We start from the raw sequence: 18,813 nt of genomic DNA on the forward strand, positions 1-18,813 counted from the left end.
ACCTGGCTAGCTCAGTCGGTAGAGCATGAGACTCTTAATCTCAGGGTCGTGGGTTCGAGCCCCACGTTAGGTGATTATTTTCTCTGCCGAAGCACCAACTCACTTCGCAAACAACCATCCGCTTGGAATTTCGAACAGGCTTGCCACTCTGCATGGTTGGTGATACAGAAGGCTATGAATTTGTATTCTAGCTCTGCCGGCACTCTGACCTGTCATCTGAATGACATACCTATTACCAATGAATTGTACTCCTAAATGGCTTGAATAAATTATCATCTCCCGGACAAGAAATAGACAGGCAGAGGCTTCAAGAACAATACTTGCTCCTAGTGGGGCTTGAACTCATAACCTTGTCATCTAATTGCTGTATACTGCTGTATAAGTACAACACGCTAACATATTGCACCACAGGATCCATCAACAACACTCACTGATCACCATATTTTGCAGAAACTGGGATGTACGATTTTCAAACCAAGTCAAGATCACAATTGAGGTACCTGGCTAGCTCAGTCGGTAGAGCATGAGACTCTTAATCTCATGGTCGTGGGTTCGAGCCCCACTTTGGGTAATTATTTTCTCTGCCGAAGCACCAACTCACTTCGCAAACAACCATCCGCTTGGAATTTCGACAGGCTTACCACCCTGCATAGTTGGTGATACAGAAGGCTATGAATTTGTATTCTATCTCTGCCTGCACTCTGACCTGTCATCTCAATGACATACCTATTACCAATGAATTGTACTCCTAAATGGCTTGAATAAATTATCATTTTCCGGACAAGAAATAGACAGGCAGAGGCTTCAAGAACAATACTTGCTCCTAGTGGGGCTTGAACTCATAACCTTGTCATCTAATTGCTGTATACTGCTGTATAAGTACAACACGCTAACAGATTGCACCACAGGATCCATCAACAACACTCACTGATCACCATATTTTGCAGAAACTGGGCTGTACGATATTCGTACCAAGTCAAAAATACTACTCAGGTTCCTGGCTAGCTCAGTCGGTAGAGCATGAGACTCTTAATCTCAGGGTCGTGGGTTCGAGCCCCACGTTAGGTGATTATTTTCTCTGCCGAAGCACCAACTCACTTCGCAAACAACCATCCGCTTGGAATTTCGAACAGGCTTGCCACTCTGCATGGTTGGTGATACAGAAGGCTATGAATTTGTATTCTATCTCTGCCGGCACTCTGACCTGTCATCTGAATGACATACCTATTACCAATGAATTGTACTCCTAAATGGCTTGAATAAATTATCATTTTCCGGACAAGAAATAGACAGGCAGAGGCTTCAAGAACAATACTTGCTCCTAGTGGGGCTTGAACTCATAACCTTGTCATCTAATTGCTGTATACTGCTGTATAAGTACAACACGCTAACATATTGCACCACAGGATCCATCAACAACACTCACTGATCACCATATTTTGCAGAAACTGGGATGTACGATTTTCAAACCAAGTCAAGATCACCATTGAGGTACCTGGCTAGCTCAGTCGGTAGAGCATGAGACTCTTAATCTCATGGTCGTGGGTTAGAGCCCCACTTTGGGTAATTATTTTCTCTGCCGAAGCACCAACTCACTTCGCAAACAACCATCCGCTTGGAATTTCGAGCACCCTGCATAGTTGGTGATACAGAAGGCTATGAATTTGTATTCTATCTCTGCCTGCACTCTGACCTGTCATCTGAATGACATACCTATTACCAATGAATTGTACTCCTAAATGGCTTGAATAAATTATCATTTTCCGGACAAGAAATAGACAGGCAGAGGCTTCAAGAACAATACTTGCTCCTAGTGGGGCTTGAACTCATAACCTTGTCATCTAATTGCTGTATACTGCTGTTTAAGTACAACACGCTAACAGATTGCACCACAGGATCCATCAACAACCCTCACTGATCACCATATTTTGCAGAAACTGGGATGTACGATATTCAAACCAAGTCAAAAATACTATTGAGGCACCTGGCTAGCTCATTCGGTAGAGCATGAGACTCTTAATCTCAGGGTCGTGGGTTGGAGCCCCACGTTAGGTGATTATTTTCTCTGCCGAAGCACCAACTCACTTCGCCAACAACCATCCGCTTGGAATTTCGAGCAGGCTTGCCTCCCTGCATAGTTGGTGATACAGAAGGCTATGAATTTGTATTCTATCTCTGCCTGCACTCTGACCTGTCATCTCAATGACATACCTATTACCAATGAATTGTACTCCTAAATGGCTTGAATAAATTATAATTTTCCGGACAAGAAATAGACAGGCAAGAAGAATACTTGCTCCTGGTGGGGCTTGAACTCATAACCTTGTCATCTAATTGCTTTATACTGCTGTATAAGTACAACACGCTAACAGTTTGCACCACAGGATCCATCAACAACACTCACTGATCACCATATTTTGCAGAAACTGGGATGTACGATATTCAAACCAAGTCAAGATCAGCATTGAGGTACCTGGTTAGCTCAGTCGGTAGAGCATGAGACTCTTAATCTCAGGGTCGTGAGCCCCACGTTAGGTGATTATTTTCTCTGCCGAAGCACCAACTCACTTCGCAAACAACCATCCGCTTGGAATTTCGAGCAGGCTTGCCACTCTGCATAGTTGGTGATACAGAAGGCTATGAATTTGTATTCCTGCTCTGCCTGCACTCTGACCTGTCATCTGAATGACATACCTATTACCAATGAATTGTACTCCTAAATGGCTTGAATAAATTATCATTTTCCGGACAAGAAATAGACAGGCAGAGGCTTCAAGAACAATACTTGCTCCTCGTGGGGCTTGAACTCATAACCTTGTCATCTAATTGCTGTATACTGCTGTATAAGTACAACACGTTAACAGATTGCACCACAGGATCCATCAACAACACTCACTGATCACCATATTTTGCAGAAACTGGGCTGTACGATATTCGTACCAAGTCAAAAATACTATTCAGGTACCTGGCTAGCTCAGTCGGTAGAGCATGAGACTCTTAATCTCAGGGTCGTGGGTTCGAGCCCCACGTTAGGTGATTATTTTCTCTGCCGAAGCACCAACTCACTTCGCAAACAACCATCCGCTTGGAATTTCGAACAGGCTTGCCACTCTGCATGGTTGGTGATACAGAAGGCTATGAATTTGTATTCTAGCTCTGCCGGCACTCTGACCTGTCATCTGAATGACATACCTATTACCAATGAATTGTACTCCTAAATGGCTTGAATAAATTATCATCTCCCGGACAAGAAATAGACAGGCAGAGGCTTCAAGAACAATACTTGCTCCTAGTGGGGCTTGAACTCATAACCTTGTCATCTAATTGCTGTATACTGCTGTATAAGTACAACACGCTAACATATTGCACCACAGGATCCATCAACAACACTCACTGATCACCATATTTTGCAGAAACTGGGATGTACGATTTTCAAACCAAGTCAAGATCACAATTGAGGTACCTGGCTAGCTCAGTCGGTAGAGCATGAGACTCTTAATCTCATGGTAGTGGGTTCGAGCCCCACTTTGGGTAATTATTTTCTCTGCCGAAGCACCAACTCACTTCGCAAACAACCATCCGCTTGGAATTTCGACAGGCTTACCACCCTGCATAGTTGGTGATACAGAAGGCTATGAATTTGTATTCTATCTCTGCCTGCACTCTGACCTGTCATCTCAATGACATACCTATTACCAATGAATTGTACTCCTAAATGGCTTGAATAAATTATCATTTTCCGGACAAGAAATAGACAGGCAGAGGCTTCAAGAACAATACTTGCTCCTAGTGGGGCTTGAACTCATAACCTTGTCATCTAATTGCTGTATACTGCTGTATAAGTACAACACGCTAACAGATTGCACCACAGGATCCATCAACAACACTCACTGATCACCATATTTTGCAGAAACTGGGCTGTACGATATTCGTACCAAGTCAAAAATACTACTCAGGTTCCTGGCTAGCTCAGTCGGTAGAGCATGAGACTCTTAATCTCAGGGTCGTGGGTTCGAGCCCCACGTTAGGTGATTATTTTCTCTGCCGAAGCACCAACTCACTTCGCAAACAACCATCCGCTTGGAATTTCGAACAGGCTTGCCACTCTGCATGGTTGGTGATACAGAAGGCTATGAATTTGTATTCTAGCTCTGCCGGCACTCTGACCTGTCATCTGAATGACATACCTATTACCAATGAATTGTACTCCTAAATGGCTTGAATAAATTATCATTTTCCGGACAAGAAATAGACAGGCAGAGGCTTCAAGAACAATACTTGCTCCTAGTGGGGCTTGAACTCATAACCTTGTCATCTAATTGCTGTATATTGCTGTATAAGTACAACACGCTAACATATTGCACCACAGGATCCATCAACAACACTCACTGATCACCATATTTTGCAGAAACTGGGATGTACGATTTTCAAACCAAGTCAAGATCACCATTGAGGTACCTGGCTAGCTCAGTCGGTAGAGCATGAGACTCTTAATCTCATGGTCGTGGGTTAGAGCCCCACTTTGGGTAATTATTTTCTCTGCCGAAGCACCAACTCACTTCGCAAACAACCATCCGCTTGGAATTTCGACAGGCTTACCACCCTGCATAGTTGGTGATACAGAAGGCTATGAATTTGTATTCTATCTCTGCCTGCACTCTGACCTGTCATCTGAATGACATACCTATTACCAATGAATTGTACTCCTAAATGGCTTGAATAAATTATCATTTTCCGGACAAGAAATAGACAGGCAGAGGCTTCAAGAACAATACTTGCTCCTAGTGGGGCTTGAACTCATAACCTTGTCATCTAATTGCTGTATACTGCTGTTTAAGTACAACACGCTAACAGATTGCACCACAGGATCCATCAACAACCCTCACTGATCACCATATTTTGCAGAAACTGGGATGTACGATATTCAAACCAAGTCAAAAATACTATTGAGGCACCTGGCTAGCTCAGTCGGTAGAGCATGAGACTCTTAATCTCAGGGTCGTGGGTTCGAGCCCCACGTTAGGTTATTATTTTCTCTGCCAAAGCACCAACTCACTTCGCCAACAACCATCCGCTTGGAATTTCGAGCAGGCTTGCCTCCCTGCATAGTTGGTGATACAGAAGGCTATGAATTTGTATTCTATCTCTGCCTGCACTCTGACCTGTCATCTCAATGACATACCTATTACCAATGAATTGTACTCCTAAATGGCTTGAATAAATTATCATTTTCCGGACAAGAAATAGACATGCAGAGGCTTCAAGAACAATACTTGCTCCTCGTGGGGCTTGAACTCATAACCTTGTCATCTAATTGCTGTATACTGCTGTATAAGTACAACACGCTAACAGATTGCACCACAGGATCCATCAACAACACTCACTGATCACCATATTTTGCAGAAACTGGGATGTACGATTTTCAAACCAAGTCAAGATCACCATTGAGGTACCTGGCTAGCTCAGTCGGTAGAGCATGAGACTCTTAATCTCAGGGTCGTGGGATCGAGCCCCACGTTGGGTAATTATTTTCTCTGCCGAAGCACCAACTCACTTCGCAAACAACCATCCGCTTGGAATTTCGACAGGCTTGCCACCCTGCATAGTTGGTGATACAGAAGGCTATGAATTTGTATTCTATCTCTGCCTGCACTCTGACCTGTCATCTCAATGACATACCTATTACCAATGAATTGTACTCCTAAATGGCTTGAATAAATTATCATTTTTCGGACAAGAAATAGACAGGCAGAGGCTTCAAGAACAATACTTGCTCCTAGTGGGGCTTGAACTCATAACCTTGTCATCTAATTGCTGTATACTGCTGTATAAGTACAGCACGCTAACAGATTGCACCACAGGATCCATCAACAACACTCACTGATCACCATATTTTGCAGAAACTGTGCTGTACGATATTCGTACCAAGTCAAAAATACTATTCAGGTACCTGGCTAGCTCAGTCGGTAGAGCATGAGACTCTTAATCTCAGGGTCGTGGGTTCGAGCCCCACGTTAGGTGATTATTTTCTCTGCCGAAGCACCAACTCACTTCGCAAACAACCATCCGCTTGGAATTTCGAGCAGGCTTGCCACTCTGCATAGTTGGTGATACAGAAGGCTATGAATTTGTATTCTATCTCTGCCTGCACTCTGACCTGTCATCTGAATGACATACCTATTACCAATGAATTGTACTCCTAAATGGCTTGAATAAATTATCATCTTCCGGACAAGAAATAGACAGGCAGAGGCTTCAAGAACAATACTTGCTCCTAGTGGGGCTTGAACTCATAACCTTGTCATCTAATTGCTGTATACTGCTGTATAAGTACAACACGCTAACATATTGCACCACAGGATCCATCAACAACACTCACTGATCACCATATTTTGCAGAAACTGGGATGTACGATTTTCAAACCAAGTCAAGATCACAATTGAGGTACCTGGCTAGCTCAGTCGGTAGAGCATGAGACTCTTAATCTCATGGTCGTGGGTTCGAGCCCCACTTTGGGTAATTATTTTCTCTGCCGAAGCACCAACTCACTTCGCAAACAACCATCCGCTTGGAATTTCGACAGGCTTACCACCCTGCATAGTTGGTGATACAGAAGGCTATGAATTTGTATTCTATCTCTGCCTGCACTCTGACCTGTCATCTCAATGACATACCTATTACCAATGAATTGTACTCCTAAATGGCTTGAATAAATTATCATTTTCCGGACAAGAAATAGACAGGCAGAGGCTTCAAGAACAATACTTACTCCTGGTGGGGCTTGAACTTATAACCTTGTCATCTAATTGCTGTATACTGCTGTTTAAGTACAACACGCTAACAGATTGCACCACAGGATCCATCAACAACACTCACTGATCACCATATTTTGCAGAAACTGGGCTGTACGATATTCGTACCAAGTCAAAAATACTATTGAGGCACCTGGCTAGCTCAGTCGGTAGAGCATGAGACTCTTAATCTCAGGGTCGTGGGTTCGAGCCCCACGTTAGGTGATTATTTTCTCTGCCGAAGCACCAACTCACTTCGCAAACAACCATCCGCTTGGAATTTCGACAGGCTTACCACCCTGCATAGTTGGTGATACAGAAGGCTATGAATTTGTATTCTATCTCTGCCTGCACTCTGACCTGTCATCTCAATGACATACCTATTACCAATGAATTGTACTCCTAAATGGCTTGAATAAATTATCATTTTCCGGACAAGAAATAGACAGGCAGAGGCTTCAAGAACAATACTTACTCCTGGTGGGGCTTGAACTTATAACCTTGTCATCTAATTGCTGTATACTGCTGTTTAAGTACAACACGCTAACAGATTGCACCACAGGATCCATCAACAACACTCACTGATCACCATATTTTGCAGAAACTGGGATGTACGATATTCAAACCAAGTCAAGATCAGCATTGAGGTACCTGGCTAGCTCAGTCGGTAGAGCATGAGACTCTTAATCTCAGGGTCGTGGGTTCGAGCCCCACGTTGGGTGATAATTTTCTCTGCCGAAGCACCAACTCACTTCGCAAACAACCATCCGCTTGGAATTTCGAGCACCCTGCATAGTTGCAGGGTCGTGGGTCGTGGGCATAGTTGGTGATACAGAAGGCTATGAATTTGTATTCTATCTCTGCCTGCACTCTGACCTGTCATCTGAATGACATACCTATTACCAATGAATTGTACTCCTAAATGGCTTGAATAAATTATCATTTTCCGGACAAGAAATAGACAGGCAGAGGCTTCAAGAACAATACTTGCTCCTAGTGGGGCTTGAACTCATAACCTTGTCATCTAATTGCTGTATACTGCTGTTGAAGTACAACACGCTAACAGATTGCACCACAGGATACATCAACAACACTCACTGATCACCATATTTTGCAGAAACTGGGCTGTACGATATTCGTACCAAGTCAAAAATACTATTGAGGCACCTGGCTAGCTCACTCGGTAGAGCATGAGACTCTTAATCTCAGGGTCGTGGGTTCGAGCCCCACGTTAGGTGATTATTTTCTCTGCCGAAGCACCAACTCACTTCGCAAACAACCATCCGCTTGGAATTTCGAGCAGGCTTGCCACTCTGCATAGTTGGTGATACAGAAGGCTATGAATTTGTATTCTATCTCTGCCTGCACTCTGACCTGTCATCTCAATGACATACCTATTACCAATGAATTGTACTCCTAAATGGCTTGAATAAATTATCATTTTCCGGACCAGAAATAGACAGGCAGAGGCTTCAAGAACAATACTTGCTCCTGGTGGGGCTTGAACTCATAACCTTGTCATCTAATTGCTGTATACTGCTGTTTAAGTACAACACGCTAACAGATTGCACCACAGGATCCATCAACAACACTCACTGATCACCATATTTTGCAGAAACTGGGATGTACGATATTCGTACCAAGTCAAAAATACTATTGAGGCACCTGGCTAGCTCAGTCGGTAGAGCATGAGACTCTTAATCTCAGGGTCGTGGGTTCGAGCCCCACGTTAGGTGATTATTTTCTCTGCCGAAGCACCAACTCACTTCGCAAACAACCATCCGCTTGGAATTTCGAGCAGGCTTGCCACTCTGCATAGTTGGTGATACAGAAGGCTATGAATTTGTATTCTATCTCTGCCTGCACTCTGACCTGTCATCTCAATGACATACCTATTACCAATGAATTGTACTCCTAAATGGCTTGAATAAATTAACATTTTCCGGACAAGAAATAGACAGGCAAGAAGAATACTTGCTCCTGGTGGGGCTTGAACTCATAACCTTGACATCTAATTGCTTTATACTGCTGTATAAGTACAACACGCTAACAGATTGCACCAGAGGATCCATCAACAACACTCACTGATCACCATATTTTGCAGAAACTGGGATGTACGATATTCAAACCAAGTCAAGATCAGCATTGAGGTACCTGGCTAGCTCAGTCGGTAGAGCATGAGACTCTTAATCTCTGGGTCGTGGGTTTGAGCCCCACGTTAGGTGATTATTTTCTCTGCCGAAGCACCAACTCACTTCGCAAACAACCATCCGCTTGGAATTTCGAGCAGGCTTGCCACTCTGCATAGTTGGTGATACAGAAGGCTATGAATTTGTATTCTATCTCTGCCTGCACTCTGACCTGTCATCTCAATGACATACCTATTACCAATGAATTGTACTCCTAAATGGCTTGAATAAATTATCATTTTCCGGACCAGAAATAGACAGGCAGAGGCTTCAAGAACAATACTTGCTCCTGGTGGGGCTTGAACTCATAACCTTGTCATCTAATTGCTGTATACTGCTGTTTAAGTACAACACGCTAACAGATTGCACCACAGGATCCATCAACAACACTCACTGATCACCATATTTTGCAGAAACTGGGCTGTACGATATTCGTACCAAGTCAAAAATACTATTGAGGCACCTGGCTAGCTCAGTCGGTAGAGCATGAGACTCTTAATCTCAGGGTCGTGGGTTCGAGCCCCACGTTAGGTGATTATTTTCTCTGCCGAAGCACCAACTCACTTCGCAAACAACCATCCGCTTGGAATTTCGAGCAGGCTTGCCACTCTGCATAGTTGGTGATACAGAAGGCTATGAATTTGTATTCTATCTCTGCCTGCACTCTGACCTGTCATCTCAATGACATACCTATTACCAATGAATTGTACTCCTAAATGGCTTGAATAAATTAACATTTTCCGGACAAGAAATAGACAGGCAAGAAGAATACTTGCTCCTGGTGGGGCTTGAACTCATAACCTTGACATCTAATTGCTTTATACTGCTGTATAAGTACAACACGCTAACAGATTGCACCACAGGATCCATCAACAACACTCACTGATCACCATATTTTGCAGAAACTGGGATGTACGATATTCAAACCAAGTCAAGATCAGCATTGAGGTACCTGGCTAGCTCAGTCGGTAGAGCATGAGACTCTTAATCTCTGGGTCGTGGGTTTGAGCCCCACGTTAGGTGATTATTTTCTCTGCCGAAGCACCAACTCACTTCGCAAACAACCATCCGCTTGGAATTTCGAGCAGGCTTGCCACCCTGCATGGTTGGTGATACAGAAGGCTATGAATTTGTATTCTATCTCTGCCTGCACTCTGACCTGTCATCTCAATGACATACCTATTACCAATGAATTGTACTCCTAAATGGCTTGAATAAATTATCATTTTCCGGACAAGAAAGAGACAGGCAGAGGCTTCAAGAACAATACTTGCTCCTGGTGGGGCTTGAACTCATAACCTTGTCATCTAATTGCTTTATACTGCTGTATAAGTACAACACGCTAACAGATTGCACCACAGGATCCATCAACAACACTCACTGATCACCATATTTTGCAGAAACTGGGATGTACGATATTCAAACCAAGTCAAGATCAGCATTGAGGTACCTGGCTAGCTCAGTCGGTAGAGCATGAGACTCTTAATCTCAGGGTCGTGGGTTCGAGCCCCACGTTGGGTGATTATTTTCTCTGCCGAAGCACCAACTCACTTCGCAAACAACCATCCGCTTGGAATTTCGAGCAGGCTTGCCACTCTGCATAGTTGGTGATACAGAAGGCTATGAATTTGTATTCTATCTCTGCCTGCACTCTGACCTGTCATCTCAATGACATACCTATTACCAATGAATTGTACTCCTAAATGGCTTGAATAAATTATCATTTTCCGGACCAGAAATAGACAGGCAGAGGCTTCAAGAACAATACTTGCTCCTGGTGGGGCTTGAACTCATAACCTTGTCATCTAATTGCTGTATACTGCTGTTTAAGTACAACACGCTAACAGATTGCACCACAGGATCCATCAACAACACTCACTGATCACCATATTTTGCAGAAACTGGGCTGTACGATATTCGTACCAAGTCAAAAATACTATTGAGGCACCTGGCTAGCTCAGTCGGTAGAGCATGAGACTCTTAATCTCAGGGTCGTGGGTTCGAGCCCCACGTTAGGTGATTATTTTCTCTGCCGAAGCACCAACTCACTTCGCAAACAACCATCCGCTTGGAATTTCGAGCAGGCTTGCCACTCTGCATAGTTGGTGATACAGAAGGCTATGAATTTGTATTCTATCTCTGCCTGCACTCTGACCTGTCATCTCAATGACATACCTATTACCAATGAATTGTACTCCTAAATGGCTTGAATAAATTAACATTTTCCGGACAAGAAATAGACAGGCAAGAAGAATACTTGCTCCTGGTGGGGCTTGAACTCATAACCTTGACATCTAATTGCTTTATACTGCTGTATAAGTACAACACGCTAACAGATTGCACCAGAGGATCCATCAACAACACTCACTGATCACCATATTTTGCAGAAACTGGGATGTACGATATTCAAACCAAGTCAAGATCAGCATTGAGGTACCTGGCTAGCTCAGTCGGTAGAGCATGAGACTCTTAATCTCTGGGTCGTGGGTTTGAGCCCCACGTTAGGTGATTATTTTCTCTGCCGAAGCACCAACTCACTTCGCAAACAACCATCCGCTTGGAATTTCGAGCAGGCTTGCCACCCTGCATAGTTGGTGATACAGAAGGCTATGAATTTGTATTCTATCTCTGCCTGCACTCTGACCTGTCATCTCAATGACATACCTATTACCAATGAATTGTACTCCTAAATGGCTTGAATAAATTATCATTTTCCGGACAAGAAATAGACAGGCAGAGGCTTCAACAAGAATACTTGCTCCTGGTGGGGCTTGAACTCATAACCTTGTCATCTAATTGCTTTATACTGCTGTATAAGTACAACACGCTAACAGATTGCACCACAGGATCCATCAACAACACTCACTGATCACCATATTTTGCAGAAACTGGGCTGTACGATATTCGTACCAAGTCAAAAATACTATTGAGGCACCTGGCTAGCTCACTCGGTAGAGCATGAGACTCTTAATCTCAGGGTCGTGGGTTCGAGCCCCACGTTAGGTGATTATTTTCTCTGCCGAAGCACCAACTCACTTCGCAAACAACCATCCGCTTGGAATTTCGAGCAGGCTTGCCACTCTGCATAGTTGGTGATACAGAAGGCTATGAATTTGTATTCTATCTCTGCCTGCACTCTGACCTGTCATCTCAATGACATACCTATTACCAATGAATTGTACTCCTAAATGGCTTGAATAAATTATCATTTTCCGGACCAGAAATAGACAGGCAGAGGCTTCAAGAACAATACTTGCTCCTGGTGGGGCTTGAACTCATAACCTTGTCATCTAATTGCTGTATACTGCTGTTTAAGTACAACACGCTAACAGATTGCACCACAGGATCCATCAACAACACTCACTGATCACCATATTTTGCAGAAACTGGGCTGTACGATATTCGTACCAAGTCAAAAATACTATTGAGGCACCTGGCTAGCTCAGTCGGTAGAGCATGAGACTCTTAATCTCAGGGTCGTGGGTTCGAGCCCCACGTTAGGTGATTATTTTCTCTGCCGAAGCACCAACTCACTTCGCAAACAACCATCCGCTTGGAATTTCGAGCAGGCTTTCCACTCTGCATAGTTGGTGATACAGAAGGCTATGAATTTGTATTCTATCTCTGCCTGCACTCTGACCTGTCATCTCAATGACATACCTATTACCAATGAATTGTACTCCTAAATGGCTTGAATAAATTAACATTTTCCGGACAAGAAATAGACAGGCAAGAAGAATACTTGCTCCTGGTGGGGCTTGAACTCATAACCTTGACATCTAATTGCTTTATACTGCTGTATAAGTACAACACGCTAACAGATTGCACCACAGGATCCATCAACAACACTCACTGATCACCATATTTTGCAGAAACTGGGATGTACGATATTCAAACCAAGTCAAGATCAGCATTGAGGTACCTGGCTAGCTCAGTCGGTAGAGCATGAGACTCTTAATCTCTGGGTCGTGGGTTTGAGCCCCACGTTAGGTGATTATTTTCTCTGCCGAAGCACCAACTCACTTCGCAAACAACCATCCGCTTGGAATTTCGAGCAGGCTTGCCACCCTGCATGGTTGGTGATACAGAAGGCTATGAATTTGTATTCTATCTCTGCCTGCACTCTGACCTGTCATCTCAATGACATACCTATTACCAATGAATTGTACTCCTAAATGGCTTGAATAAATTATCATTTTCCGGACAAGAAATAGACAGGCAGAGGCTTCAACAAGAATACTTGCTCCTGGTGGGGCTTGAACTCATAACCTTGTCATCTAATTGCTTTATACTGCTGTATAAGTACAACACGCTAACAGATTGCACCACAGGATCCATCAACAACACTCACTGATCACCATATTTTGCAGAAACTGGGATGTACGATATTCAAACCAAGTCAAGATCAGCATTGAGGTACCTGGCTAGCTCAGTCGGTAGAGCATGAGACTCTTAATCTCAGGGTCGTGGGTTCGAGCCCCACGTTGGGTGATTATTTTCTCTGCCGAAGCACCAACTCACTTCGCAAACAACCATCCGCTTGGAATTTCGAGCACCCTGCATAGTTGCAGGGTCGTGGGTCGTGGGCATAGTTGGTGATACAGAAGGCTATGAATTTGTATTCTATCTCTGCCTGCACTCTGACCTGTCATCTGAATGACATACCTATTACCAATGAATTGTACTCCTAAATGGCTTGAATAAATTATCATTTTCCGGACAAGAAATAGACAGGCAGAGGCTTCAAGAACAATACTTGCTCCTAGTGGGGCTTGAACTCATAACCTTGTCATCTAATTGCTGTATACTGCTGTTTAAGTACAACACGCTAACAGATTGCACCACAGGATCCATCAACAACACTCACTGATCACCATATTTTGCAGAAACTGGGCTGTACGATATTCGTACCAAGTCAAAAATACTATTGAGGCACCTGGCTAGCTCAGTCGGTAGAGCATGAGACTCTTAATCTCAGGGTCGTGGGTTCGAGCCCCACGTTAGGTGATTATTTTCTCTGCCGAAGCACCAACTCACTTCGCAAACAACCATCCGCTTGGAATTTCGAGCAGGCTTGCCTCCCTGCATAGTTGGTGATACAGAAGGCTATGAATTTGTATTCTATCTCTGCCTGCACTCTGACCTGTCATCTGAATGACATACCTATTACCAATGAATTGTACTCCTAAATGGCTTGAATAAATTATCATTTTCCGGACAAGAAATAGACAGGCAGAGGCTTCAACAAGAATACTTGCTCCTGGTGGGGCTTGAACTCATAACCTTGTCATCTAATTGCTTTATACTGCTGTATAAGTACAACACGCTAACAGATTGCACCACAGGATCCATCAACAACACTCACTGATCACGATATTTTGCAGAAACTGGGATGTACGATATTCAAACCAAGTCAAGATCAGCATTGAGGTACCTGGCTAGCTCAGTCGGTAGAGCATGAGACTCTTAATCTCAGGGTCGTGGGTTCGAGCCCCACGTTGGGTGATTATTTTCTCTGCCGAAGCACCAACTCACTTCGCAAACAACCATCCGCTTGGAATTTCGAGCACCCTGCATAGTTGCAGGGTCGTGGGTCGTGGGCATAGTTGGTGATACAGAAGGCTATGAATTTGTATTCTATCTCTGCCTGCACTCTGACCTGTCATCTGAATGACATACCTATTACCAATGAATTGTACTCCTAAATGGCTTGAATAAATTATCATTTTCCGGACAAGAAATAGACAGGCAGAGGCTTCAAGAACAATACTTGCTCCTAGTGGGGCTTGAACTCATAACCTTGTCATCTAATTGCTGTATACTGCTGTTTAAGTACAACACGCTAACAGATTGCACCACAGGATCCATCAACAACACTCACTGATCACCATATTTTGTAGAAACTGGGCTGTACGATATTCGTACCAAGTCAAAAATACTATTGAGGCACCTGGCTAGCTCAGTCGGTAGAGCATGAGACTCTTAATCTCAGGGTCGTGGGTTCGAGCCCCACGTTAGGTGATTATTTTCTCTGCCGAAGCACCAACTCACTTCGCAAACAACCATCCGCTTGGAATTTCGAGCAGGCTTGCCTCCCTGCATAGTTGGTGATACAGAAGGCTATGAATTTGTATTCTATCTCTGCCTGCACTCTGACCTGTCATCTGAATGACATACCTATTACCAATGAATTGTACTCCTAAATGGCTTGAATAAATTATCATTTTCCGGACAAGAAATAGACAGGCAAGAAGAATACTTGCTCCTGGTGGGGCTTGAACTCATAACCTTGTCATCTAATTGCTTTATACTGCTGTATAAGTACAACACGCTAACAGATTGCACCACAGGATCCATCAACAACACTCACTGATCACCATATTTTGCAGAAACTGGGATGTACGATATTCAAACCAAGTCAAGATCACAATTGAGGTACCTGGCTAGCTCAGTCGGTAGAGCATGAGACTCTTAATCTCAGGGTCGTGGGTTCGAGCCCCACGTTAGGTGATTATTTTCTCTGCCGAAGCACCAACTCACTTCGCAAACAACCATCCGCTTGGAATTTCGAGCAGGCTTGCCACTCTGCATAGTTGGTGATACAGAAGGCTATGAATTTGTATTCTATCTCTGCCTGCACTCTGACCTGTCATCTCAATGACATACCTATTACCAATGAATTGTACTCCTAAATGGCTTGAATAAATTATCATTTTCCGGAGCAGAAATAGACAGGCAGAGGCTTCAAGAACAATACTTGCTCCTGGTGGGGCTTGAACTCATAACCTTGTCATCTAATTGCTGTATACTGCTGTATAAGTACAACACGCTAACAGATTGCACCACAGGATCCATCAACAACACTCACTGATCACCATATTTTGCAGAAACTGGGATGTACGATATTCAAACCAAGTCAAGATCACCATTGAGGTACCTGGCTAGCTCAGTCGGTAGAGTATGAGACTCTTAATCTCAGGGTTGTGGGTTCGAGCCCAACGCTGGGTGATTATTTTCTCTGCCGAAGCACCAACTCACTTCGCAAACAACCATCCGCTTGGAATTTCGAGCAGGCTTGCCACCCTGCATAGTTGGTGATACAGAAGGCTATGAATTTGTATTCTATCTCACTTCGCAGACAACCATCCGCTTGGAATTTCGAGCAGGCTTGCCACCCTGCATAGTTGGTGATACAGAAGGCTATGAATTTGTATTCTATCTCTGCCTGCACTATGACCTGTCATCTCAATGACATACCTATTACCAATGAATTGTACTCCTAAATGGCTTGAATAAATTATCATTTTCCGGACAAGAAAGAGACAGGCAGAGGCTTCAAGAACAATACTTGCTCCTGGTGGGGCTTGAACTCATAACCTTGTCATCTAATTGCTGTATACTGCTGTATAAGTACAACACGCTAACAGATTGCACCACAGGATCCATCAACATCACTCACTGATCACCATATTTTGCAGAAACTGGGATGTACGATATTCAAACCAAGTCAAGATCACCATTGAGGTACCTGGCTAGCTCAGTCGGTAGAGCATGAGACTCTTAATCTCAGGGTCGTGGGTTTGAGCCCCACGCTGGGTGATTATTTTCTCTGCCGAAGCACCAACTCACTTCGCAAACAACCATCCGCTTGGAATTTCGAGCAGGCTTGCATAGTTGGTGATACAGAAGGCTATGAATTTGTATTCTATCTCTGCCTGCACTCTGACCTGTCATCTCAATGACATACCTATTACCAATGAATTGTACTCCTAAATGGCTTGAATAAATTATCATTTTCCGGACAAGAAAGAGACAGGCAGAGGCTTCAAGAACAATACTTGCTCCTGGTGGGGCTTGAACTCATAACCTTGTCATCTAATTGCTGTATACTGCTGTATAAGTACAACACGCTAACAGATTGCACCACAGGATCCATCAACAACACTCTCACTTTTCACCATATTTTGCAGAAACTGGGCTGCACGATATTCGTACCAAGTCAAAAATACTATTCAGGTACCTGGCTATCTCAGTCGGTAGAGCATGAGACTCTTAATATCAGAGTCGTTGTTTCGAGCCCCACGCTGGGTGTTTATTTTCTCTGCCGAAGCACCAACTCACTTCGCAGACAACCATCCGCTTGGAATTTCGAGCAGGCTTGCCACCCTGCATAGTTGGTGATACAGAAGGCTATGAATTTGTATTCTATCTCTGCCTGCACTATGACCTGTCATCTCAATGACATACCTATTACCAATGAATTGTACTCCTAAATGGCTTGAATAAATTATCATTTTCCGGACAAGAAAGAGACAGGCAGAGGCTTCAAGAACAATACTTGCTCCTGGTGGGGCTTGAACTCATAACCTTGTCATCTAATTGCTGTATACTGCTGTATAAGTACAACACGCTAACAGATTGCACCACAGGATCCATCAACATCACTCACTGATCACCATATTTTGCAGAAACTGGGATGTACGATATTCAAACCAAGTCAAGATCACCATTGAGGTACCTGGCTAGCTCAGTCGGTAGAGCATGAGACTCTTAATCTCAGGGTCGTGGGTTTGAGCCCCACGCTGGGTGATTATTTTCTCTGCCGAAGCACCAACTCACTTCGCAAACAACCATCCGCTTGGAATTTCGAGCAGGCTTGCATAGTTGGTGATACAGAAGGCTATGAATTTGTATTCTATCTCTGCCTGCACTCTGACCTGTCATCTCAATGACATACCTATTACCAATGAATTGTACTCCTAAATGGCTTGAATAAATTATCATTTTCCGGACAAGAAAGAGACAGGCAGAGGCTTCAAGAACAATACTTGCTCCTGGTGGGGCTTGAACTCATAACCTTGTCATCTAATTGCTGTATACTGCTGTATAAGTACAACACGCTAACAGATTGCACCACAGGATCCATCAACAACACTCTCACTTTTCACCATATTTTGCAGAAACTGGGCTGTACGATATTCGTACCAAGTCAAAAATACTATTCAGGTACCTGGCTATCTCAGTCGGTAGAGCATGAGACTCTTAATATCAGAGTCGTTGTTTCGAGCCCCACGCTGGGTGTTTATTTTCTCTGCCGAAGCACCAACTCACTTCGCAGACAACCATCCGCTTGGAATTTCGAGCAGGCTTGCCACCCTGCATAGTTGGTGATACAGAAGGCTATGAATTTGTATTCTATCTCTGCCTGCACTATGACCTGTCATCTCAATGACATACCTATGAATTGTACTCCTAAATGGCTTGAATAAATTATCATTTTCCGGACAAGAAAGAGACAGGCAGAGGCTTCAAGAACAATACTTGCTCCTGGTGGGGCTTGAACTCATAACCTTGTCATCTAATTGCTGTATACTGCTGTATAAGTACAACACGCTAACAGATTGCACCACAGGATCCATCAACATCACTCACTGATCACCATATTTTGCAGAAACTGGGATGTACGATATTCAAACCAAGTCAAGATCACCATTGAGGTACCTGGCTAGCTCAGTCGGTAGAGCATGAGACTCTTAATCTCAGGGTCGTGGGTTTGAGCCCCACGCTGGGTGATTATTTTCTCTGCCGAAGCACCAACTCACTTCGCAAACAACCATCCGCTTGGAATTTCGAGCAGGCTTGCATAGTTGGTGATACAGAAGGCTATGAATTTGTATTCTATCTCTGCCTGCACTCTGACCTGTCATCTCAATGACATACCTATTACCAATGAATTGTACTCCTAAATGGCTTGAATAAATTATCATTTTCCGGACAAGAAAGAGACAGGCAGAGGCTTCAAGAACAATACTTGCTCCTGGTGGGGCTTGAAC

At 43.6% G+C, this 18,813-nt stretch overlaps 11 non-coding genes across 11 annotated transcripts; all 11 read left to right on the forward strand.

Annotated features, from left to right (window-relative positions):
• trnak-cuu (transfer RNA lysine (anticodon CUU)) lies at positions 1 to 73 on the forward strand. The gene has a single exon. It is a non-coding gene; the product is annotated as a tRNA-Lys (tRNA).
• Positions 74 to 2,963: 2,890 nt separating this feature from the next.
• Positions 2,964 to 3,036, forward strand: trnak-cuu (transfer RNA lysine (anticodon CUU)). Its single transcript has one exon. It is a non-coding gene; the product is annotated as a tRNA-Lys (tRNA).
• A 2,912-nt stretch (positions 3,037 to 5,948) lies between these two features.
• Positions 5,949 to 6,021, forward strand: trnak-cuu (transfer RNA lysine (anticodon CUU)). The gene has a single exon. It is a non-coding gene; the product is annotated as a tRNA-Lys (tRNA).
• Positions 6,022 to 6,943: 922 nt separating this feature from the next.
• Positions 6,944 to 7,016, forward strand: trnak-cuu (transfer RNA lysine (anticodon CUU)). The gene has a single exon. It is a non-coding gene; the product is annotated as a tRNA-Lys (tRNA).
• A 1,438-nt stretch (positions 7,017 to 8,454) lies between these two features.
• On the forward strand, positions 8,455 to 8,527 carry trnak-cuu (transfer RNA lysine (anticodon CUU)). Its single transcript has one exon. It is a non-coding gene; the product is annotated as a tRNA-Lys (tRNA).
• Positions 8,528 to 9,441: 914 nt separating this feature from the next.
• On the forward strand, positions 9,442 to 9,514 carry trnak-cuu (transfer RNA lysine (anticodon CUU)). The gene has a single exon. It is a non-coding gene; the product is annotated as a tRNA-Lys (tRNA).
• A 1,412-nt stretch (positions 9,515 to 10,926) lies between these two features.
• On the forward strand, positions 10,927 to 10,999 carry trnak-cuu (transfer RNA lysine (anticodon CUU)). The gene has a single exon. It is a non-coding gene; the product is annotated as a tRNA-Lys (tRNA).
• Positions 11,000 to 12,411: 1,412 nt separating this feature from the next.
• On the forward strand, positions 12,412 to 12,484 carry trnak-cuu (transfer RNA lysine (anticodon CUU)). The gene has a single exon. It is a non-coding gene; the product is annotated as a tRNA-Lys (tRNA).
• A 1,430-nt stretch (positions 12,485 to 13,914) lies between these two features.
• On the forward strand, positions 13,915 to 13,987 carry trnak-cuu (transfer RNA lysine (anticodon CUU)). Its single transcript has one exon. It is a non-coding gene; the product is annotated as a tRNA-Lys (tRNA).
• Positions 13,988 to 14,928: 941 nt separating this feature from the next.
• Positions 14,929 to 15,001, forward strand: trnak-cuu (transfer RNA lysine (anticodon CUU)). The gene has a single exon. It is a non-coding gene; the product is annotated as a tRNA-Lys (tRNA).
• A 416-nt stretch (positions 15,002 to 15,417) lies between these two features.
• Positions 15,418 to 15,490, forward strand: trnak-cuu (transfer RNA lysine (anticodon CUU)). Its single transcript has one exon. It is a non-coding gene; the product is annotated as a tRNA-Lys (tRNA).
• Positions 15,491 to 18,813: the final 3,323 nt, after the last annotated feature.

The sequence above is a fragment of the Oncorhynchus mykiss genome, chromosome 3 (genome assembly GCF_057628025.1).
Source record: "Oncorhynchus mykiss isolate SJ-2025 chromosome 3, ASM5762802v1, whole genome shotgun sequence".
In the NCBI taxonomy this organism is placed as follows: domain Eukaryota; kingdom Metazoa; phylum Chordata; class Actinopteri; order Salmoniformes; family Salmonidae; genus Oncorhynchus; species Oncorhynchus mykiss.